General features: G+C 34.8%; 1 protein-coding gene across 25 annotated transcripts in view; it reads left to right on the top strand.

Annotated features, from left to right (window-relative positions):
• ADGRL3 (adhesion G protein-coupled receptor L3) overlaps window positions 1-25,875 on the top strand; it is an 818,271-nt gene that overhangs the window by 163,846 nt on the left and 628,550 nt on the right. For all 25 annotated transcript variants that reach the window (XM_053217310.1, XM_053217313.1, XM_053217311.1 and 22 more), the window contains one exon: window positions 13,964-14,032. The gene's annotated coding sequence lies outside the window, so the exon portion shown is untranslated. The remainder of the gene's footprint in view (window positions 1-13,963; window positions 14,033-25,875) is intronic.

Genomic DNA, 25,875 nt, shown 5'->3' with positions numbered 1-25,875 from the left:
GCTGCTAATATCCGAGGTAGAATTTGTAATCAGCACAGCCAGGCTTTATGGGCTGTTTATTATTACATATGTATTTTATATGTTTTATGGATTATTTGTGATAAATAATTGGGGGAGTGGTCAAACTGCTTAGTAATGGAATATCCTGTTATTGTGTGGTAATCATACACAAAATATGAAGTATTGAATATACAAGGCAAGATTTTGTTATGTTCATTTTTCATAAAAGCCTGTTGTGCATCTATGTTGCTATCAGTTCTTTTTTTTAATAGTACTTACCTCATGTTTTTAAATATTTAATTACACAACGTGTTTCCACAGGGCATTAAGTTTGTTAGAAAGCAAGACTTTCATGTTCTTTATTTTTATGCCACACATAATATTGCAATGTCTAGAGTAGAGTAGATTTCAAATAAATGTTGTAGAATGAATGAATGAACAAGTAAGTGAAGCCATTAACACAGATGGAGAATCTGAGGACACTCTAAGTGTGGGTTACCATGTGTACAAACAGTTGGTGTTACAGGTGAGGACAGGACATTTGAGAGATCACCAAAATTCAGAAATAATGGTAAAGTTACTGTAGTGTGATGTGCCATGGCCTTTTCTCTTTAATAGTGTCTCAATGTCATTATCAAGTTTTGAATAGCTGTGTTGTGATTGATATTATAATAGATGTAATAAAGAATAATCCTGCAACTATGTTCTTCAAACTCTTTTAGCAATTATGACGAACCTTACTTTAGCCTTAGGTTGAATTTCTAGAGGGAACATTAAGCAGTAGGATATTTTCTAAATGACCCCCTACCCACCCCCGCCCCCATGTTTATCTGGTAAAGAAAATGGAAGATGAGATGAGATGGGTATTGTTGGCTAACACCATTATGCTCAAGTCATAAAACAATGGCTATGACATTATGACTACCATGCAAATGCTACAGCCTAGGCATCTTCCTAACTAAAGTTGTTCTGAACAGAAACGAAACAAAACAAAGAAAAAAAAGCAGAAAACAAAAAAGGGAGATTGTAATGTTGAGTTTACTTGACTACTTTGGAGATCACAATGCAAAAAAAAAATCTTTAATGCTATCAACTACTCAGAAGCATAACTGGCTTTTCTAAGTTGGAAAATCTAATTTGCTTTAGCTCTGCGGAGCTGCTGAAGGGACCCATACTTTGGGAAATGGAAAGGCATAGAGGAGACTCTCAGCAAACACAGGCTATTTGATGTTCAAGATCATCTAAGCTAAAATACCTCAAAAAGAATCCTATCCACATATTGGAGGCAAGGAAAGTGTGTCGTCTCTGGTGCCATCCCTGCCCTACATTTTCAGGTGGTCCAGGTGTCCTTTGCAGGGATGCTGTTGTGTGTCAGGAACTCTTAGCTTTTGAATCAGCAGAGTTTTGAGGGAGTGCTTTAGGGCCATAAATCTAAAGTTGATTCTGCTTCAAAACTGAAAGCAATTCCAAGAACTCAAGCTCTGCAGCCCAGTATTTCCATTTCTAGCCTAAAATGGATAGAACTGTAGGACACCAATTGGTGTCCTTGGAAGTGGCAAATACTAACCAAAAAAATTAATTTGCCTTATCTTCTGAGTCTCTTCCTAAAATATCGGGAAAAAATTGTCTTTCTGTTTTGTATGGTTAGAACTCTGTATAATGCTTGCAACATGTTCAGTACACAATGAATGTGGATTGATGTGAGTAATGATGACAGGAAGAAAGATGATATTTATAGGACTTAGAAAAGTAATTATCTTAACTCTTCTTTTGAAATTGATTATAATCTTTTTTTTTTTAATTTTAAGTTCCAGTATAGTTAACATCCAGTGTTATATTAGTTTTAGGCATACAATGTAGTGATTCAACACTTCCATACATCATCTGGTGCTTATCAGGACAAGTGCACTCCTTAATCCCCATCACCAATTTCCCCCAACCCCTACCCTCCTCCCCTCTGGTAACCATGTTTGTTCTCTATAGTTGAGAGTCTATTTCTTGGTTTCTTTCCCTTTCTCTGTCTCTCTCTCTCACTCTCTCCCTCTCTCTCACCCTCTGCCTCTCCACCCACCCCGTCTCTCTCTCCCCTCCTCCCTCCCTCCTTTTCTCTTTTGCTTTTTATTCTTTTGTGATTGTGAAGCTCATTCACTTTCTCAACAAATAAGACTATTTATTAGATAACTGATTTGAACTAGGGCTCACAGCTTACAATTTGATGATAGCAATTTCATGATATGCTAGCTACCCTGAAAAATAGGGTAGTAGTATTAGGGAGGAAATTAAGACATTTAATTTAATTTAATTATTTATTTATATTAAAATTTTGTACTGTTTATTTTTTAGAGAGAGAGAGACAGAGTGTGAGCGGGGCGCAGGTGGAGAGAGAGAGAGACAGAGAAAGAGAAAGAGAGAATCTGAAGCAGGCTCCAGGCTCTGAGCTGTCAGCACAGAGCCCGACACAGGGCTGGAACCAACAAACCGTGAGATCATGACCTGAGCTGAAATCGGATGCTTAACCAACTGAGCCACCTAGACAGCCCGAAGACATTTTGTTTTTTAAGAAGACATAATGGTGTTTTTGTTGCTTTATTTTAAAACAACCCTTTTCCTGGGGCTCCTGGGTGGCTCAGTCGGTTCAACGTCCGACTTCGGCTCAGGTCATGATCTCGCAGTTCGTGGGTTCAAGCCCCACGTCAGGCTCTGTGCTGACATTCAGAGCCTGGAGCCTGTTCCCAATTCTGTGTCTCCCTCTCTCTCTGCCCCTCCCCTGCTCACATTCTGTCTCTCTCTCTTAAAAATAAACATTTAAAAAGATAAAACAACCCTTTTCCTTACAATATGTATAGAGTCAAAGGTTCTAGTTGTGTAGAAAGCCACACTTTTATGGATTTAAGTGGCAATAATTAGGCTAGTTTTACCATCAGCTGCATAAACATCAGTGTCTGTTGACCCACTGTAAAGGCACAAGTGGAATGCAGCCTGGCACGCTGCTGTCTGTGCTGAGTTTTAATAGTGCATCTGTAAGATTTTTCCCAGTGGAAAATAACAGGATGTCGCCTTGTAATTTTTTTTACTACTGTATAATAAAATATAGCCATAATAAATAGCATCTAAACAAATAAAGCAGATTTGGACTCAATCCATTTTGCCTTCATCACTTAGTATGGCCCAAGCTTTTAAGTAGTTGTGTACCCTAAATTGGCTTAATTGGATCAAGTTGCATTTGACTTTCTTTGCCTGCAGTGAAGTAGAGAAAGGTTTTCGTTTTATTTGCTATTTAATATTTAGGTAATATTTTCAGTATATTTGCTTGTGTACTCCATTGTGCTATTAACACAGTTTGTCCAGATTGTAATCTAAATCGTGCTTTGATTAAGTTAGTTGACCTCTTAAGCTTATTGCTGTTGTTTTGTGACTGTTGCTATTATTATTCTTATCCTTAATGTTGATAATTAAATATTTTCAAACCAAGAGTGCTGTACGTTATTAAGAATTTGCACAATTGGCTGTAAGTGTTCTGGCAGCAGGAATAATGTTTAATTCAGTTTTGTGACTATTAGCTAACCCAACTCCAGGTTTACTGTGGCTTTCTTTGCCGGATTGATTATTGAATGAAAATGGCTATAAATAGTTTTCTTTACTTGAAATCTAAGTATATATATATATAGTTTTTTATGCATTTTAAACTTTCATCCATTTTAAACAAATATAATTTAAATTGAAATACAGAATGTAAAAGCAGTTGCCTATTATTAGGGATTTTGTGAAGCAATAGAAGAAAGAAATTGATTTTACAGGTGAAAAATTATTTCAGCCAAGTTTTGAAACCTCTTTTCTGCCACTCTCCTGGAAATATCTTATTCTTCTTTGGTCATGATTTTTGGCAGTAATAACCATAGCATGCTATTCTGATAGTCATAATAGGTGTATAATCATGTAAGAGAAGATGGAGATATGACTGTGTTTTCTATAAAACATGGTCATTTAGCTTTAAATAGTATTTGAAGGAATAAGAAACACATTTATTTTCATTTATAGTTATAGGTCAAGTCATATTTGTGTATTTTATCCTGTATGAATCTGAGAAATTAACTTTATTTGTTAAGAGGGAAAGTGGCACGAATAGAAACATTTTTCTTAGGGCCCCTGTGTGGCTCAGTCGGTTAAGCGTCTCACTTCACTTCATGATCTCACAGTTTGTGAGTTCGTGCCCTGCATTGGGCTCTGTGCTGACAGCTCAGAGACTGGAGCCTGCTTCAGATCCTGTGCCTCTCTCTCTGCCCCTCCCCTGCTTACACTCTATCTTTCTTTCTCTCAAAATAAAGTTAAAAAAAAACCATTTTTCTTATTTTAACTATTAATGTTTCCTTTATATCTTCTGCATGTATACTTCAAAGTAAATTGGTCCTACTCAGTAGCCATGTAAACTATAATTTAGTACTAAATTTAAAAAAAAAACTTACTATTTTAATTCACCTAAGAAATTTCCCTTGTGTTAAATTCTTGTTATTCTGAAAAATACTGTTCTAATTGGATAGGCCTTACTTTAAAAAAATTGTTGAATGCTTGCAGGCAACATTTTTTATTTTTAAAAGTCCTATGAAGAAATATGTTCAACCTACCGCCTCCCCCCCCCCAAAAAAAGGCAACTAATTAAAAAAATATATAGTATACACTGGAACGATTGATATGGATTTACCCCATCATGGATATGTGATATCAAATTTATATGTGGGTTAATATACTCTTCTTTATATCTATGTATATATAGATATAAATAAAACAAATATGCTTAAAAAGTAATGTCCTCAAGAGAGGTGGATAAATTCACAAAAACATACACATATCCTTTATACTTTATCAAAGCTGTTAACTTTTGTCTTATTATGCCAGCATAATTGGACCTTATTGATTGATGTTTAGTTTGAGTTGTACATGAGTAAAACTTCAGTTAAATAGAGTCTTGCTTCGGGTGGTGGCCTCTTTCGGTACAGAAAAATTCCTGAAAAATCGAGGCAAACATCCACTCAATTAACGTGACAGAACTCCAGATGTTTGACAGTTTGAATAAGACTGTTTCCACAGTTCTTTCTAGGTACTTTTCAGTTTTCCTCAGATCTTAAGGTATTTGTGGTGGTTGTTAAGTCTGTTTGCTGCTTCTGCTTCTGATTTCTCTTTGTTAGAATACTGGAGAACATAAAGAATAAGTTTTGACTGAAGGCCTCTCTGTGAGTCAAGTTCACTGGATTTTCGTGCATTGTGAGATTTTTTTTTCTTTTTTCTTTTAAATATATTTCCAGATTTAGGGCTGTGTGTTAAATTGGTCTGATTTCCAGATGGTGGAGTCTCAGATAAGGTGCTTATTACTGTGTAATGTAGAGCATACCATTTTAAAGATTTCAGTACTGAAGATTTTCTGCTTGAAATCTTACACGAAGTGGGGAAATAAAGTTTCATGTAATGAACTATGGGCAATGCAAGAATGGGACAGAAAAAAGAGGAGAAAGCAGCGTAGCAATGCAATGGAAATCTGATATTTGATATGTAAACTAATCCCTTTTAGTTCTCCAGCTAGATTTTTTTTTCACTTGCTCCGAAACATTTCTTTACTTCTTCTTTCTGCTTTTTGATCCCACACCCTGCCCCCTGCACAGTTGGAAAGCCCCCAAGAGACTTTAGCAGAGGTCATTTCTCAGAAGCTTTTTAAACTTTGATTTACATCTATTGATTTTTTTTTTTTTTTTTTTTTTTTAATGACCAGAGGAATGAGAATTTTTGGAAGAAGCTTATCTGAGATTCAGTGTCTGGCTTGGCAATCCAAACTTTCTTAAACCTTTGAGAACACTTCATTAGACACTAGGTTCTCATCGTTAGTAATACTTAGGATTCTGGCATACTGGATTTTCCTTGGAATTGAGATCAGGTGACAGGGATTGAGAAATGGGAGATAACAATCATTTTTCTAGAAATGAAAGAAACTGTATAAATCTATAAAAATTCAATCATGAGTCTGTAGAAAATATTCAGTAGCACATAGGCACAATAACTTGTTTTTAGGCTATTTTCACTACATATAATAGTTTGAGATTAAGCTGTTTTATTTGTCTAGGTTTGCCACGAAGGGGAAGTACATTTTTGTGAACTAAGAACCTGATAATTAAGGATAGGATAATGTTTAAAGTAAAAGATGTTTTCATGTATCAGAATTGTTGTTTCTAGGCATTTTTGAAGTTCCCTGTTTAAATTTTGAACATGCGATAAAACACAACAAGATATAAGTAAAAAGGCAGATTTCAGTGTGTTCTACCAATAAATGATTATTTAAAAGGATGGAATGTAGGCACATTTTATTGTAAATGAAAATAGCATCATAGCTTCTTATTATAGAATTTGGAAACTTTCATTAGGATGCGAATGTGTTATGTGCAATTATAGTTATAACATAGGCACTTTTGAGGGGTAAAAACTCAGATTACATTGAATGATTGCTTTGTATATTGATAACATGGAAGCTGTTTCTCAAGCAGAGAAAGAAGACAATATGTTGCTGAGGAAATAATGTTCCTGGAAACCCACCAAGTCTTCTTAGAGCAGTGGCTGCATAGTCCTTACATAATATAAGCTAAAGCATCAGTTGTTTCATTCCTAGGCTAAACTCTGAGAAAGAGGTGTTTGTAGGTATGAAAGCTTTGCATTAGTTTTGGATAGCTGGTAATGAATAATGTCCCTGCCTTTTTGTATCTTTATAAGCTGAAGGAGTACAGAAAAAAACCACATTCCTGGAAGAATTACTATTCAAGGGTACTACCTTAGTCAAAACCTGTTGGGATGAGAGTTTTGGTTATGGATGCCATGGACTTCTGATAAATTGATTGGTTAATCAGGACATTGCCATTTCTGTGAGGGAAGAAACAATCTCCATCTAGGTGAATTGAAACTAAAGGAAATAAGTAAAAGGACTAATCTCTGAATTTGATCTTAATAAATAAAAAACTCTCTTCTATGAAGGCAAGGTCTTTGTATATACTGCTCTAATGCTTGATATTACCCAGTGGCAGGGTATATGGTAGACATTAATTAAGCATACTTCTTTTCCCTTCCCTATCCTGTCTTACCCTACTTTATCCTATGTTGTCTTATTCTAGGCTATCTTCTGTTCTCCTCTCTATGTATGTATGATGGCAGACTGTCACTATAATAAATGTTTTCCCTTATCTTGCATTAATTATAACTTCTTTTGATAGTCATCAAAATAAAAGGTAAAAAGGTTAGCCTTTTATAAGTGAAAATGTGTGTAATGTATGATTAAGCTTTCAAGATTATTTCTTGTTTTGGATTATCTGTGGTCCTTTCCCTCAGTTAATAAACTATTAGTTGTCGATGTAGTGCACATTTTTAATATCATTTATACTTTTGTTTGCTGTTCCAGAAAATATTAATTGTATTTTTCAGTGAGAAGGAGGGTTGTGAGTAATTTATTCTAATTATCATGTTAAAGATGAAGATACTAAGGGCTAGAAAAGGTAAGGGATTTTAATAACAATAAGCAGTAGGAATGTTTTCATATTACAGTTGATATTCTGATCACTGTCACACATTCTTTCCTTTCATTCTTCCCTTCTTTTTGCTTAGTTTGCATTTAGTTTGCTCTTCTTCTCTTTCTTCTCAGATGTTTCAAGCTATGAATTTACTTTTAAGCACTGCTTTAGCTGCATCCCATTAAATTATGGTATACTCTGCTTTAGTTTTCCTCAGTTGAAAACTATTTTCTAATTTCTCTTGTGATTTTTTTGCATAAGGTACTTATAAATGTTTTTTTTTAATTTCCAAATATTTGGGGATTTCTAAAAAAAATTAAAATTTACTCTGGTTTGGTCATACAGTTTACTTTGTATAATTTCTGTTCTTTTAAATTCATTAAGGTTTGTTTTATGACCTAAGTGTCTAGCTGGAGGTTGGGGTGAGAAATAACAGAATTTCCAGGCAAAAATACTACAGGATCCCCACAGTTCTTACCAAAAGAAGAGTAATTTTTCTGGCAAAAACGCTTAATTTATTGGATGACTGGCCAGTTCCATAATCCCGAAACAAACTGTTTTTGTCAATGTTGTCCAGTTTTATTATCGATTTAAAATTACAACCAAGATACCTTCCTTATTACAATGGCTTGCATTCATGGGGGCAGAAAATGATTTTATATGAAAATTTGACCCATTGAGGACTAGGCTTTGTACTCTTGATTTAAAATGCACCAGAAGTTTACAGATGTGTTTGTGCTCTAAGTCTTGAGGCTAATTTCTTTAGAGGATGAGACCTTCACACACTATTAGCATAGTATTCAAAGTATAAGTATAGTCGGCTAAGCTTCCGACTTTGGCTCAGTTCATGATCTCACAGTTTCTGATTTTGAGCCCCGCGTCAGGCTCTGTGCTGACAGCTGAGAACCTGGAACCTGCTTCTGATTCTCTCTCCTCTCCCCTCCCCTCCCCTCCTCTCCCCCTCCCTCACTCATGCTCTCTCTCTCTCTCAAAAATAAATAAACATTTAAAAAAATTATAAGTGTAGAGAACTACACAGCATCCTTGGTGCATGAACAAACCACTCTATTTGGAATAATCTGTCTGAGGAACCAGTCAGCAACCTCAGCTGGCTGATGCAGAAATTCTGTCTGGTAAAGTAGAGTAGTGTCAAAAAGGTGTTCGTAATAGAAAAGAATGTACTCATCTTGTAGAGGGTCTTGAAAACCAGACCCTGTGAAAAACAATAGGATGTTTTGTGGATCAATGTGCAGAAATCATCATGGGGAAAATGAGGTCTCAGATTATTCTGGCAGCTGTTTGCAAGGTAGATAAAACAGGGATAAAATGGCACTATAAGAAATAACAAGTTGTGGGGCGCCTGGGTGGCTCAGTAGGTTGAGCGTCCGACTTCAGCTCAGGTCATGATCTCATGGTCCGGTCCGTGAGTTCAAGCCCTGCATCAGGCTCTGTGCTGACCGCTCAGAGCCTGGAGCCTGTTTCGGATTTTGTGTCTCCCTCTCTCTCTGACCCTCCCCTGTTCATGCTCTGTCTCTTTCTGTCTCAAAAATAAATAAATGTTAAAAAAAATAAAAAAAAAAAAGAAATAAGTTGCTGTTTTAGTATTCCAAGTATGAGGGCCAGTGGTGACCACATGTTGGCAGGAGGTCAAACTAAGTGTAAAATGCTTTGGGATCTTGCCTTAGCACCATTACCTTATAACCATGATAATCTTTATCAGTGGCACATTTGGAAATAGAGATGAAAGCCAAATTTGAACAGTCTCCTGAGAACATAATGTGGTGGTACATGCTAATAGTTATTGATATGGACTGAAAGTAGAAGATATTTGAAGATGACTCAGACTAATAGGTTGGGAGATGGAAACTGGGTAGTTGGAAAATAACATCACAGCTAGAGAGACAGCACTGGAAAATCTAGTAATGGAGGTGGAATGTCATAAGTGTAGTTAATGTGTCTATATACAGTTTGACTCCTATTTTCTTATTTAACTTCCAAGTAATTTGAAATGATAGATATAAGGCTATATACCTCTTTTTACAGATAATAAAATTGTGACATCTAGTATTTAACTGTCCTAAAAATGATTTAAGGACTCTCATAGACAAAAAAAAATATATATTACCTTATAAGTAGTTTACTAATTCACTTTATTTTTTTTTATTCTCAGTTCTCACTGATCTTTTAAAACATTTTAGTGTCATCTTAGGCTGCAAACCATCTTTTACCTGACATTAGAATGATCTTTTTAAAGTGTGTTTGTACCCATGAGTTATTCATTGCTTCCTGAACCTTTATTGGACAGTTCAGTGGGAGATGTCACATAAATATAATTAATGCCACACAGACCAAGATAATAAAATATATTTTCATCTCAATTCCAGACTAATTTTTACTTGGATTTCCTGGAATCTTATTTAAATATTAGAATGTGAAGGTGCCTTCAAACCATAATCAGTGTTCTGAAATTCTGAGATGATTATTTCGTAAAGAATGCATTTAAGAAAGCCTGTTGTTTTTCATTGCAAGCATCCTCTTATCAAATATGGACAATAATAATCAGCACAATGCTATTTGAGAAGCTGGAGGGTATAGACTGAATTTGGATTAGTTGTATTCAAATTCTGGCTTTGACACTCAGTGTCTCAGAATATTTATTTGTGAAATAAACAAGGAAGTGTTCATACTAACCTCAGGAATTTTATAAAGGTGAAGACATAAAGTGTTTGAAACCTTAAAAAAATTAAGGTTAAATAGGAACATAGAATCTTCAAAAACATCAAGTGTTTAAAATTTTAAAATGTTACTAAAAGTGTTTGGAGAGTATAAAGTTTGTTTCTTTCTCATTCTGTTCCCATTCCTCAGCCACAATGTAAATATAAACTCTTTGAGGGCTAGTTTTGTCTGTTCAGTTCACTCCTGAATCTACAGCACCTAGAACTGTGCCTGGGTACTGGGTATAATATTTGATGAAGTAGTGGATGAATGGGTGAATGAATGAATGTTGTTCTACTTTTTAAACTTGCTATCTCAGAATTAGAAAATTTGCCTTGAACATTTATCTTTATTATGTATTCCCCTTTTTTAGTTAGTAATCAAATCCTTACCATTTTATTTTCCATTTTTGCTGTCTTACATATGTGCTTCATAACAAAGTTTTATCTAAAGTATGCATTAATTTAATTTTTAATTTTTAATTAAAGCTATCTAATATTCAGATATTTCAGATATTTCAGATAATTTGCAAAGCATAGAGTGAATTTCAATAACTGCTGGTGAATTTCTTTTTATGTCACTTTTGAATGGTGATGAAAATATAAAAATATAAACACACCAAATTTTCTATCCTTCCTGAGTGCTTTCCTTCGAAGTAGTCACATTGCTCAAAAATGATTCTAGTAGTTCCTTTTAAAATCCCTTTTAGGGGTGCTTGGTGGTTTAGTTTAGTTGAGTTTCTGACTCTTGATTTTGGCTCAAGTCATGATCTCATGATTTGTGACACTCAGCCCACATTGGGGTCTGTGCTGACAACACAGAGCCTCCTTGGAATTCTCTCTCTCCCTCTTTCTCTGCCCCTCCCCTGCTTGCATTCTCTATCTCTCTCCCTTGCTCCATCCCTCAAAGTGAATAGACATTAAGAAATAAAAATAAAAATCTTTTAGATCACGTTTACTTATTGAAAAAGAAATTTATCCTAACACTTCATGCTGATGGAACAGTATCATTTGATATGATTTGATATGACCTCTTCCTCCCTTCCTTTTGGTTTTCACTTCCCTTCAGACATGCACTCCCCTTTTCCTTTTCTGCGATTTACCTCAGTCCTGGTCTCCTTCATAATAGGAAGCTGTGACCCTGCGTAACTTTGTTCTTCTGTCCGAGTTGTCTACTAATTCTTAAATGCCTAAAGCGATATAACTGAATGAAGCACTGAGACAGTTAGAGCCAAACTGTAAATTAAAGAATCTCTGATCTTATGAACAAAAAGAAAATGGACCTATAAAGATAGTTATGCAGACAAACTCAAAGACACATATAATGGTGCATTTTTGTTCTTGGTCTCAATTTATATGAGGCCAATACAGACAGTTTCCAATAAATACTTAGAATTTTTTTTTTGTTTGTTTTAACTAAAATGAAAATACTTTGTTTACCCAGTCAGCATTTTTGAGGCCCTGTTAAATGCTTAGTTCTTTAGGAAGGGGTAATATCAACTGAAGAGGTAGTCACAGCCTCTGTTCTCAAGCAGTTGTAGGGGTTCAGCCAAATAGAAGAATGTAAAAAGTGGTATAGGATCATCAGGGAACATAGGACTGGTTCTGTCTGTGGTTGAGTGGGTTTGGTGCTGTTGGGGAGAAAGAACTTCATGGAATAAGTCATGTTTGGATTTCAGAATGTATTTCATTATTGGGGGAAACAAAATGTAAAGCTTGAGGATATTTCTAGGAGAGCCTGTGCTGCCATTACCCATGATCAGATGTAGAACATTAGTTAAGATTGGATGGAAAAAAAAAAACCAGGAAAAAAATACCTTACGTGTACAGCCAAGAATTGACTAAAACAATTGCTTGCATTTGCCTGTTCAAGTAGTCAAGTGTGCCATTCAAATATGGAATGAATTACTCTTATGGTATAAAACCTCACTAATTGGACAAATATGGGTGGGTATTCACTAGGAAAATATAATCTGAAATCCTCAAACAAAATATAATGCTTTTGTTAGTGAATATATTTACCACTAATTTGTTTTCTTACATATCTGATGGTAATCAATAGTGATTCTATGAAGAGCTTAATTTTAATTTTATGCTAATGAGTTTCTCCACATATCTAATTTCTTCTCCATTTGGGGACAAGATTATAGAATACATGTTAGATTTTGTCATTGTTTTGGCACATATATGATTACGTAGGCTTTTGCTAATAGCATATTACTACTAATAGCATAATAAATGCTAAGTATCATAGTAATTAACTAATGCAGCTGATGCTCATATAAAGCACTTAAATGGACTCACTAGAAGGTTCAGACTTTGATATGACCAGTGCAGAACCATTAGAAAATATTGAAATCCCAAAGAAAATACTATGAAAGACACTGCTCCTTTTTTTAAAATAAAATGTTTGCCATATTGATATTAGTTTAATAATAAAAGGAATAGAAACATTATGATGATTTAAAGAAAAATAAAGACTAAAAAAATCCCTTTAAACCTACCACTTAAGACTTATTTTTTTGTTTATTCCTTTCTATTTTTAAAATCTGAATTTGTTTAAATTATTATAATCACAGTCTCTGTGTATATACATAAATTCACAGAGCATGTATTTGTATATACTGATTAAGTGGCAAGATACTTGTCTCTCGTTTTTTTTTCCACAGCAGTTCTAATGATAAAAGTGATTAAATATATCCCAGGATCTTATTAAAAGTGTCTGTTGCAAAAAAACAAAAACAAAAACAAAAACCCAGAAAATTCTTAGAAATCATAGAATTTATTTTATTTTTTATGGTCTTTTAAAATTTTTTTTTAAATGTGTATGTATTTTTGAGGGAGAGAGACAGAGTGTGGGTGGGGGAGGGGCAGAGAGAGAGAGGGAGAAACAGAATCTGAAGCAGGCTCCAGGCTCTGTGCTGTCAGCACAGAGCCCAACACAGGACTCAAATCACAAACCGTGATATCATGGCGTGAGCTTAAGTTGGATGCTCAACCAACTGAGCCACCCAGGTGCCCTTTTTATGATCATTTTTTTAAATTTTATTTAAATTTTACTTAGGTAACATACAGTGCAATATTGATTTCAGGAGTAGAATTTAATGAATCACTTACATACAACACCCAGTGCCCATTACAAGTGCCCATCACCCATCTAGTACATCCCCTAACTGACTCCCTCCATCAAACCTCAGTTTCTTCTCTGTCCTTAAGAGTCTCTTGTTGTTTATTTCCCTCTCTGCTCTTTTCTCCCACTCTTTTTCCCATATGTTCATCTGTTTTGTTTCTTAAATTCCACATGAGTGAAATCATATGATATTTGTCTTTCTCTGATTGACTTATTTTGCTTATCTTAATCGATTATAGCTCCATGCACGTTTTTGCAAATGGCAAGAAGAAATCAGAGAACTTATTATAAAATCTTACATCTTCTTTTAATTAGGAAAATGTTTAAATTCCAATACCTACCAAATTCATTAATTATTCCCAATGTACATTACAGGAGATTAGATGGTTGAGGAAGATCTGTCACAGGTGAATTGAATTTCGTTTTTATACCTTGGCTCTGCTGCTATACCCCAAACATTGTGGGGGGAAAATACACTTGACCAACAATAAGAAATACATAAGTATACTCAAATAGTCCTACAAAAATAACCATAAAGTAGTACATTTTTGTCTAATCATGTACTGTATTTTTTTTTACAGGAATGTTTAAATGTTCAGTAAATTGGAGGAAAAGAACATGGACTTTTAGCTACTGAAGAGAAAATTAAGGTAACTATTGGATTATTTTTTGCCAATCATAATTGTTAGTCATTTCAGTGTATTTCAGTGAATGTTTACATTCAAGTTAATGTATGTTTTTATGAGGTTCATATTAAAAACTGTTTAATGAGCTGCTTAAATGGAACTTTATATATTTTTTGCAAAATAGATTGACATTTCTTGTGGACAAATATGTAAGTAATGTAGTTCAAAATATTTGCCATTGTGAGGAAGTATACTCTAGCTCTATGAAAAATAAATGTGCTATTAAAAATAATTTGTTACATATATTAATAACATAAATGATCTGCATCTTATTTAGCAAATCATTTGAAGACAAATAGGCCTTTATATTTTTTTTCAATATATGAAATTTATTGTCAAATGGGTTTCCGTACAACACCCAGTGCTCATCCCAAAAGGTGCCCTCCTCAATACCCATCACCCACCCTCCCCGCCCTCCCACCCCCCATCAGCCCTCAGTTTGTTCTCAGTTTTCAAGAGTCTCTTATGCTTTGGCTCTCTCCCACTCTAACCTCTTTTTTCTTTTTCCTTCCCCTCCCCCATGGGTTTCTGTTGAGTTTCTCAGGATCCACATAAGAATGAAAACATATGGTATCTGTCTTTCTCTGTATGGCTTATTTCACTAAGCATCACACTCTCCAGTTCCATCCACGTTGCTACAAAGGGCCATATTTCATTCTTTCTCATTGCCACGTAGTACTCCATTGTGTATAAACCACAATTTCTTTATCCATTCATCAGTTGATGTACATTTAGGTTCTTTCCATAATTTGGCTATTGTTGAGAGTGCTGCTATAAACATTGGGGTACAAGTGCTCCTATGCATCAGTACTCCTGTATCCCTTGGGTAAATTCCTTGCAGTGCTACTGCTGGGTCATAGGGTAGGTCTATTTTTAATTTTTTGAGGAACCTCCACACTGTTTTCCAGAGTGGCTGCACCAATTTGCATTCCCACCAACAGTGCAAGAGGGTTCCCGTTTCTCCACATCCTCTCCAGCATCTATAGTCTCCTGATTTGTTCATTTTGGCCACTCTGACTGGCGTGAGGTGATATCTGAGTGTGGTTTTGATTTGTATTTCCCTGATGAGGAGTGACATTGAGCATCTTTTCATGTGCCTGTTGGCCATCCGGATGTCTTCTTTAGAGAAGTGTCTATTCGTGTTTTCTGTAGGCCTTGATATTAATCAACCAAGAGTAAAATTGGAATTTCCTTTCTTCTTGAAGTTACCAAAGTACATTTCTGTAAGGTGACTTTGTAATACCTAGAACATAAATTATTATAAAAACACAACTTAAAAGTAGAAATACCAATTTTCTTACTCACATTAAATCATGTTCATTTTAAGTTGTTGATATAATTGGATTGATTATAAATTATTAAAAATTATTTTCAGAGATTCTGTACTTTTTACTTTAAGAGTACTGAGTGTTTTAAGATATGATATTGTACTCACCATTGTAGACCTTAATTTTTCCAATTAGTATTCCTTCCTTTAGATATTCTTGCCTCAATTTCTTTGCCACAGATTTCTTCAGCATATATATTCACATAGGCAAACATCATTTTCTGTTTCCCACAGTAGATATGATTGAATCTACTTTATTTGTATTTACTAGCTTATCTATACATTAACATATAAATTTTGCAGGCATTCTTTTACTATCTTGAATAGGAAATGTGGTTTTGCTACTTAGTGAAATTAGCCAAAAACAGGCTGATTCAGTCATCTTTTTAAAAATTCAGCCATGCAAGACTTAGTTGTGCTTGTTCTGGATATACTAAATTCTGGTGGGAAAGATAAGAAACTATGAGATTACTGTATTCATTTCACAAAAGTCCCTGACAAACTGTTAAGGAAACAGAGTTGGGAGCAAGTCACTTTTGCTGGAGGCCCTTGAAATCTTCATGGAAGTTATGAAGTCACTGAGGGGTTGTTGGAGCAGGGAAAGTGAGGTCATGCATTCCAAGCCAACAGAATAGCTTATGAAAGTGTACATAAAGGAGCAAGGCATGGCCAGTGAAAGACTGATATTTCTAATGTTGCTGAAGGATTACTCACGCAGTGGGACAATGTTAGGAGATGAGCAGGTTTGCAGGACTAGAGCTTAATTTTCCAGCTGAGGTGTCTCTAGAGTGCTTAAGGGTATTCGTAGGGTTGTGAGGAGAACGTTTCATAACCTCTTCTTGATACTTATTTTCATTAAGAAATGTAGGAAAGGGGCTCCTGGATGGTTCAGTTGGTTAAGCAACCAACTCTTGATTTCAGCTCAGGTCATGATCTCAAAGTTTTGGAAGTTTGAGCCCCATGTCAGGCTCTGCACTGACAGAATGGAGCCTGTTGGGGATTCTCTCTATCTTCCTCTCTCTCTGCCCCTCCCCCATTCCTACTCTCTCTTAAGCTCAAAAATAAATAAACTTTAAAAAAAGGTATAAGAAATAATTGAGACATTATAATATTTAACATAATGACTGCTACAGGCACCCATATATGAAGTTTCTAGAAGATTCATAGGGATTTTTTACAGTGTTAACTGATTGACAGGGTTTGCTTCATTGTTTTTTAATTGTGATATAATTTGCATCCCATAAATTCATTCTTTTAAAAGGTGTACAATTCGGCATTTTTTGGGAAATTCATGAAGATGTGTAACTATCACCAGCATCTAATCCAGAATGTTTTTATCTTTCCTGAAAAACACTTTATAACCCATGAGCAGTTACTCACTGTTGCCTGCTTGCTGTGTCATGGCCACAGATTTACCATAAAAAATGGAATCGTAAAATATGTGGCTTTTTGTATGTGCCCTCTTCATTTAACGTAATGTCAACTTTTACCGTTGTTATATAAATCAGAACACAATTTCATATCTGAATAATATTCCATTATTTGGGTATACCAGATTTTGTTCATCCATTTATTAGTTGTTAGACTTTGTTTTGTTTTTCCTATTTTTTGGCTATTATGAACAATGGCTGCTATGAATATACACAAGGTTTTATGTAGACATATGTGTTCATTTCTCTTGGGTATATACTGGGGATGGAATTGCTGGGTAACGTGGTAACTGAGTGTTTTAACTTTTGAGGAACTTCCAAACTGCTTTCCAAAGGGGCTGCACCATTTTACATTTCCCACCAGTCATGTGTGCCAGTTTTACCATATCCTTGCCAAAAGTTATTGTTATTTTGATTACAGCCATCCTTACGGAAAGCAGATGTTATCTCATGGGATTTTGATGGCAGTGATTGTTTCTAAGAATATGTTAGTGTACTGATTTGATATTATATGTGTTTGGATAAGTGTGTTAATTGAATTAATGTCAATCTTTAAAGTTTACTGTTTTTTGATAGAGAGTGTGTGTGCACACCTACATGTGGGAGAGGGACAGAGAGAGAGGGAGAAAGAATCCCAAGCAGGCTCTGCACAAATAGTGGGGCTTGATTCCACAACCGGTGAGATCATGACTTGAGCCTAAACACCGGAGTCAGACGCTTAAATGACTGAGCCACGCAGGCGCCTCAAATTAATGTTAATTTTTAACTACACAACTCATATTTAAACAGTTGATTTTACAGTGTTAAATACAAATTACAAATTACAAAATACAAATTACAAATTGAAGACTATTTGATTAATACATGCCTGAGTAAACAACAGCAACAATAACAAAAAACTGCACAGCTGATGTTTTCCCTCCTCCTCTTATAGGATATTTTTCAGATTCATTATTTAATATAAACATTAGTAATCTACTTAGATTTATTAAGGATAGTTTAAAACTTAAAATAATCAAGATAATCAAAATCAGATCATCATCATCATTATTATAAGATAACTAAAAATAATCAAAACCATGAAATAGGGATTTGTCTCTTAGATCCTAAGTGATTAAACTTGTCTTAAGGACAAATTTTGTTTTGAGTATAAGTTATTGGCAGAGCACAGCAACGTTAATACGAGACTTAATGACATCTGAAGCACAGATAACCAGGTTTTTCAGCAATGTTTAAAGTCATGTTCTGTTTAGTCATTTGCAAAGTTTCACTGAACATTGATAAATGTTTAGATGCTTTATTTGAAATTCCTGTAGAGGATGAATCAAATCATTGCAAAAAGCCTAGAACTTCCTGCTGTGGTCAAAATGGCTGAAATCACACATGAAAAATTATATGGGAAGAATAAAAATGTATTACATTCTCAGTAAATACTGTTGCAAGACAGCATTATGCATACTGCTTTTGTCAAACAAAATATTCAAACAAATTATGTTGTATGAAAGATTCACCTTAAAGTATATATATTTCCATATCAATTTATGATCAGTTTATGCCACTTTAGGATATTTGCTAAATAATTTTAAAAAATCAGGATTATTTATGTATAATTCATGTGTAGTAAAATTGCTCTTTTCAATGTACAATTTTTCTGTTTTGATAAACACGTAAAGCTGTGTTTATCTTGACACCAAAATCAAGATCAAGTACGTTTCTGTCATCCCTGGAAGTCCTCTTGTGCCCCTCTGTAGGTCCCACCTCCTACCACTATCAGCCCTGGGAACCTTTAGATTTATTCTTTTTTAGTAATGAAATAAAAAACCACTTGTGAGATGAAGCGGAGCAAAGAGGTCAAAATTTGAAGAGAGACACTATGGATGACTTTGGAGGTATTACTTACTCTCTCTGTACTTCAGTTTCCTCATTGGTAATATGGGGTTAATAAAATTATGTACTACATGTCATTTAAAATAGAGCTAGGTATATCTAAGCACTTACAAACACTAAGCACTTGTAAAATAAACTACAGTTTTTTGAGCCTTGAAGGACATACTGGAAAGGTCAACAGTACGGCACCTCTCGGAATGGATTTAACACCAAAGTGTCAAATTGAAGTTTTCAAAATAATAAACTAATTAAAAATAAGGACCGTTCAGAAACCTCACCCTCAGGAAACTTTTTTAAGTTTATTTATTGTCAGAGAGAGAGAGAGAGAGAGAGAATGCACAAGCCGGGAAGAGGCAGAGAGAAAATCCCAAGCAGCCTTCACACTGTCCGTGCAGAGCCGGACATAAGGCTGGAACCCACAAACTATGAGATCATGACCTGAGCTGAAATCCAGGGTCAGATGCTCAACCGACTGAGCCAACCAGGCACTCCATCACTCTCGGGAAATTTTGCTTAATAGCTCCATTCTTCCTGTTCCTTAGGCATAAATCCTTGGAGTGAATCTCAGGTTTTCTTTTGCATGCATTGCACATCTATCAGCAGATACTGTCTGACTACTTCTGAACCTCTCCTTGGATATTACTTTGGTTCAGATCACAGTCCCCTCTTGCCTAAAGAATTACAACATCCTTCACTTTTCCTTGCTACATCATTTTCAGTGTTCAGAACTCAGAGCCCTGGTCTACCTTCAGTCTCCTCTGCATTCCAGCTACCCTGGCTTCATTACCATTTGTTGAACACACAGGCTGTTCTACTTGGGAGACTTCGCATATTGCTTCCTCTGCCAATCGTCATTCTCCCCATGCTTATTTCCTAGGCTGTAACTATCCTCTATTAGGGCAGCCTTCCCTGAATATCCTGCTTTACTTTTCTCCAGATCACATATTACCACATGACAGAAAAATTTGTTTGTTATCTCTTCCCATTAGTTAATATATTCTAAATATTTTCTCCTGAGAGCATCCTTTTAATTTCTATTTAAAAAATTTTTTTAATGTTCATTTATTTTTGAGAGAGAGAGTGAGAGAGCATGGGGGAGGGACAGAGAGAGAGGGAGACAGAATCTGAAGCAGGCTCCAGGGTCTGAGCTGACACGCGGCTCTGGGCTCGAACTCACAAACCACAAGACAGTGACCAGAGCTGAAGTTGGTCGCTTAACCGACCGAGCCACCCAGGCGCCCCATTCTTAATGTCTGTTTTTAAGTGTCTTTTATATTGGGTAACTGGCCTTATTTGTGGATTTGGACATTAGAAAGGTAACTCAGGAGGCAATGTGGGTGACTGTGGCCATAGGCAGGAGGATTATCTGGGAAATACCAGGTGAGGCATAATGAAGACCTGGTTTAAGGCAACAACCCTGGGGACTGAGTAGTAGTAATATGTTTGAGACTATTTAGAAGGTAAGTTGGCAGGTCTTAATGACTGCATTTCAGTCGTGAGAGTTGAAGTCTCGGAATGTTTCTCAAGTTTGAAATGGCAACCCCATGGCTTAATGGTGCCATATACTAAACTTTAGGGAGCAGAGTTCTTTGTGTTTTGTTTTGTTTTACAAAAATAATGTTCTTTTACAGAAATAATATCCAGAACTAGATGTTTATTTTTATCTCCAGATAGGAGTGATCTCTACTCATATAACACTTGAACTGAGGGTCATTAATTATTGTCTCATTTCTTTACCATTTGTTTATAGAAATTAAAAAAAAAAGTTTTGGTTTGCCATGAGATTACATTTTCTAATTAATTTGAAAACCAGTCAGAAAGTGCAGGATGTAAGAACTGGCCATGGGCAGAGTAAAAACACATTAATTATTCAGATAGTCTTCCCTGCTTATTCCATTCTTGGAGATATAGTGGCTGTCAGAATCTGTCAGCTGTAGAGTTAGTGCCCTTCAGAATTTACATGCATAAATGGTGACCTTTGGAAATTTGCATAAAGATAAGTCTAGCATTCAAATGATAGCTGCCAGTCAGTTGAGCAAAGCAAAAGTTGTTAGCCACTGCTTAAACCACAGAATGGGCCATGAAGCAGTAGACAGCAAATGGATTATATATAAAACAATGGTAGTACATTTTTCATCAAAAATGAAAATAAAGCCTTTTTAATAGAGTTTTACAAAGACTAAATAAATTATAACCAAAAATTTAGTGTCTTTGGATGAGTAGTTTCGGTAGCCGTAGCTTTATTCACTAAACATTTTTTTAACTTTTTATATTTTGAAATGACTAAACTTAAATTTTAATCATTTAAAATGTTAGATTTTATGTAGTAAAGTAGATGTATACTAATTACAGAAAATTTAGTAAATATGACAAAGAGAGAATATTAATACGATCCAAAACCTCACAGCCAGAGGAAGCCATGGTTTACATTTTAGTGTAAATTCTTAGTTGCCTTTTAAATAAACAAATATACATGCACATATATGAGGATACAAAAATGTTTAAGTAATCTTTGCTGTCATCATACTACATTTTACTTATAAGTACTACAGAGATACATGCATGTTTATATAAGTCTTTTTGTATATAAGTGATTGTTCCCTCAAATAGATTTTCAGTAGTAGAATTCTAGGTCCTAATGTATGACTCTTTTTTTAAAACTTTTGATAGGTATTGTTAAAATTGCTTTTCAACTTTTACTTTCATAAGATCTTAGTTTGCTTGTTGTTGTTAGTTTGCCAGTTTCCTCACCTTCCTTTAATCATTTTTAAGTGTTATATTTTAAACGTCTGGTAAGAGCTTGCCATTTAGGAAATTAAAACGTATATGAAGCAGAAAAATAATTATGACTTAAAAATTCATTTTTTCTTTGATTATTGTTACAAATGTCAATTTCTGTATAAAATAACATGTCCTCACTTACCTCCCCAACAACCTACACAGAAAACACTTAAATTTTAGAACGGTGTTCAATTCCTAAAACTAGTAGAAAAAAATAATAAAAACAGAATTTTAAAACTTTGAGCATTCAAGAAAATTATACATAAATTTTCTGATAAGAGGGACTGATGATCAGAGCAAACACAGTTCATTCTTCATCTCCTGTAATTTTTTTGTAGTATGTCTTTACCTGTTTTAAACACCGTGCCTTTTCCTGCTGTGGCAAACAAGGCAATGAACACCATAATTTTTGAAAATACCTGGACATGTCCTTTAACTCAATACTTTAAAGATAAAACTAAAAGACTAGTTGACAGTAAACAGTATTGATGGGTATACAGCTGTTTCCTTATATAGTTAACCTTGAATATGGGTGATATATGGAAAGTACTAGTCCAGTCAAAACTCTAAGAGGATTATGATGTTCACGTTCCATTATTTCTTATTTTAATGAGTAAATCCTGAATTAGCAGTGGCCTAGACAGAATCCTGTGTCCTGAATCTTGTACTTGAACAGATCTTCATTTTAGACTGTTCACTACTGACTTTAATACATGGTGTATTAAATAAGATACAATAAAAAAGGTATTAAGATGATTCAAAAGAGATTGCTCATTTCTGCCTGAATCAGGGGTGCTATAAATATATATATTATATTGTATTTTTATTATATTATTTTATTTTATATATTTATTATATAATATATATAATAATATAAATATGTATATATATTTAACGTCTATTTATTTTTGAGAGAGGGAGAGAGAGTGTAAGCAGGGATGGGGCAGAGAGGGAGACACAGAATCCGAAGCAGGAAGCAGGCCCCAGGCTCTGAGCTGTCAGCACAGAGCCTGATGCGTGGCTCAAACTCACCACTAGCTTATGACCTGAGCCAAAGTCGGACGTTTAACTGACTAAGACACCCAGGTGCCCCAGGGGTGCTATATTGAATAGAGAGAGATCTGCTCTGTGCTACTAATATTTATAGGTTGGAATTTTATGCCACAGCTAAAAGCGAAAAACACTTCATTATGGGCTATTGAATTTTTTTTGCAGAAGAATGATTTGTTGATAATTTTTAAAATTAGGTATATACCTTTATATTTTTGATTGAGTATATATGTTTAAAATTACCCATTGTAAATATTTGAGGAATTTTAAAAAATGTATACACACATGCAGCTGTGACTATTATTTATCTCTGTATCTATCTCTGCTTATAGGTTTTTGTTTTTATTTATTTTTTTGTATGCTGTTCTTTGAGATTTAAGACTTGTGTAGAATTGTGCCTTCATCACTACAAGTATGGTACAAATAGTTTTATCACCTAAAAATTTCTTGTGCTGCCCCTTCTTAGTCATTCGCTGCCTCTGTCCGTTACCCATAGCAACCACTAATCTGTTCTTTATTCCATAGTACTTCAATCCATATTTTTAGCTTTTTCAGAATGTCATATAAATGAATCATACAGTGAGTAGTCTTTTGAGACCGACTTCTTTCACTTATCATAATGTCTTTGAGATTCATTCTTGTTTTTTGAATATATCAAGAATTCATTTCTTCTTTCCGGCTGGGCAGTATTCTACTGAATGGTTGTCTCACAGTTCATTTATCTGTCCACCTGTTGAAGAACACTTGGGTTGTTTCAGTTTTTAGTGAAAATAATGCTAGTATAAACATTCATATGTTGTGTGTGTATGTGTGTACACAAATTTTCATTTCTCTAAGGTAAATACCTACGAGTTGGATTGTTCGGTCACCTGGTAAGTGCATGTATATGCTTTTTAAATTATTTCTGTGTTTTATTTTGTCTTATTGGATTTTGTTCCTGTTTCTATCTTGTTTCTATTTTAAGTGCAATTGTTATTACTTAAATCAGTGTTGTACAGAAACTTGTCTTCTTCAAGTGCTAAGTTATTAATTTTGTAACACTAGTCCGATTACGTCAAGACCTGTTTTTATTGGTCTCTGAATTTAAGTAGGAAAAATGATGTGCTCCAAATAGAAAATGCTACTTTTATGATTTTTCCTTCCATGATAATTTTTACTTTTCTTTAGGAGTGTGTCTTGTTTTCTTTAGTAAATTATCCCTAAACAACTAACCACAAAAAAATAAAGCTTGGGCGCCTGGGTGGCTCAGTCGGTTAAGCATCCAACTTCGGCTCAGGTCATGATATCACACTCCACGAGTTCGAGTCCCGTATTGGGCCCTGTGCTGACAGCTCAGAGCCTGGAGCTTGCCTCAGATTCTGTGTCTCCCTCTATCTGACCCTCCCCGTTCACGCTCTGCCTTTCTCTGTCTCAAAATAAATAAACATTAAAAAATTGTTTTTAAAAATCTTAAATATTTCTGCACTGGATGCAATATTCAGTTCTTTTATTCTAAGTAAAGCTTATGTGCTTTTTACATAGAAAAGACCCTCACAAGAAAATGGTTTATAGTAAGTATTTAGAAATACTAGAAACTAAATATGAATTTTCACATTGTATATTAAGGATAGGAACCAAGTAGCCACTAAAAGTCATCATAAAAATTTTTAGTAATTATAGCAGACTGGATCAATATGTCAGAACACAGTTTCTATATGTATCCAGACCCCTTGAGTTACACACATTTTACAAATATGGTTCCTATTAGGAAGAACTCTGGATCAGGTTACCTTTACTGTAGGTCTGGTCTTGCCATTAACTTGCTATGAGACCCAGGGAACATCACATAATCTCTCTGGATTGTAGTATTCTCATTTGTCCAATTAGTGAGGGCAGCACTGGATTATCCATAAAGGACCTTCTTGCTTTACAAAAAATAGGATGCTGCAATTCTGTGATGGTCTTGGATCATTGAGTAGAAAAAGTCATTTTGTGTGTGTGTTAATGTACTTTGTCATTTGGCAAGGATATGTACAATACATTTTTAAAAACTTTAAAAAATATGTACGATTTTGAAAAACAGTTTTGGTGTTTTGAAAAAATCAACTGACTATTCCAGAAAGCTTGAATATTATACAATTATTAATTTCCCTACTGAGTTTTCACAAGTTTAATAATATGAAAAACTCTGGATTTTGTTTTATATTGAGTAAATATGAGTTAATGTAAGTTCATGTTCCTAGTTTTTAGTATTACATGACTATTTTATTGGAACCGTATTTGAAATTTTTCCAGATTTAATTAGAACTCCCCTTAATTATGAAACTTAGGTTTCATAATAAATTCTCAGTTTTTCAGAGTAAATATGCATTTTCTGAAACAATTTAAAGCTTAGATACTCACAAACAGGGGAGATTGATTAAAAACATCAACTTTGGCTGCATATGCTTAATGCAGAATAACTACTACTTCACAAAGTAATATATTTCCGTTTGTTTGTTTGCTTGTTTATTTATTTAAATAAAGAGAGATGGAGAGAATGACCAGGGGAGGGGCAGAGAAAGAGGGGGACAGAGGATCTAAAGTGGGCTCTGTGCTGACAGCAGACAGCCTGATGCGGGGCTCAAATCCCTGAACTGTAGGTCATTACCTAAGCTAAAGTTGGCTGCTTAACCAACCGAACCACCCAGTTGCTCCTGAAGTGACATATTTCAAAGGCTAAGGAATGTCATAAATCCTTAAGAGGAATGAAGATTAAAGCACATTACTTTTAATTTCTTTTTAAAGTCACTTATTTCATATATATTATATTAGTATCTGGTGTGTGTAAGACCTCTGCTGTGTTCTGGAGTGATAATGCTCTCCTAACTTAAAGGAAATAGGAAGTCCAGTTGGGGATACAGAAACATGTACAACTAGCTACTTTACAATATCCCAAGTACTATAGTAGAAGCATGAGAAAAAGGAAGGAAGTGCTGGTTGCATATGAGAAGGATTTTATTACTGGAGAACAGATAATGGCCACTCTAAGTGATGGTCATCACAAAACCAGAGTATTCATTAGGGAATAGGAAATACTGTGTTCTGGAGGAATATAATTTTTCAGAGTGATAGTGTTAGGTAGAGATACTTAAGAGGAAATTTAAGGACGTAGGAAGAGGCCCTTTTTATATTATGTATTTACTAGAGATCTAATTTTAAAGTATTATTGTAATACTGTTGTTTGAAAGAACACGTGTCTTGGAAGTATGAGCGATGCATTAAAGGTAGGATAAAACAATCAGATAAAAAACATTGCATGGGAGTACAAGTGCCAGCTACGGTATTCTGCAAACTGTTGGCAAATAGCAGAG

This window comes from Acinonyx jubatus, chromosome B1 (assembly GCF_027475565.1).
Source record: "Acinonyx jubatus isolate Ajub_Pintada_27869175 chromosome B1, VMU_Ajub_asm_v1.0, whole genome shotgun sequence".
Classification (NCBI taxonomy): domain Eukaryota; kingdom Metazoa; phylum Chordata; class Mammalia; order Carnivora; family Felidae; genus Acinonyx; species Acinonyx jubatus.
The sequence above is the reverse complement of the archived record's forward strand: the minus strand, read 5'-3'. Positions and strand labels throughout refer to the sequence as shown.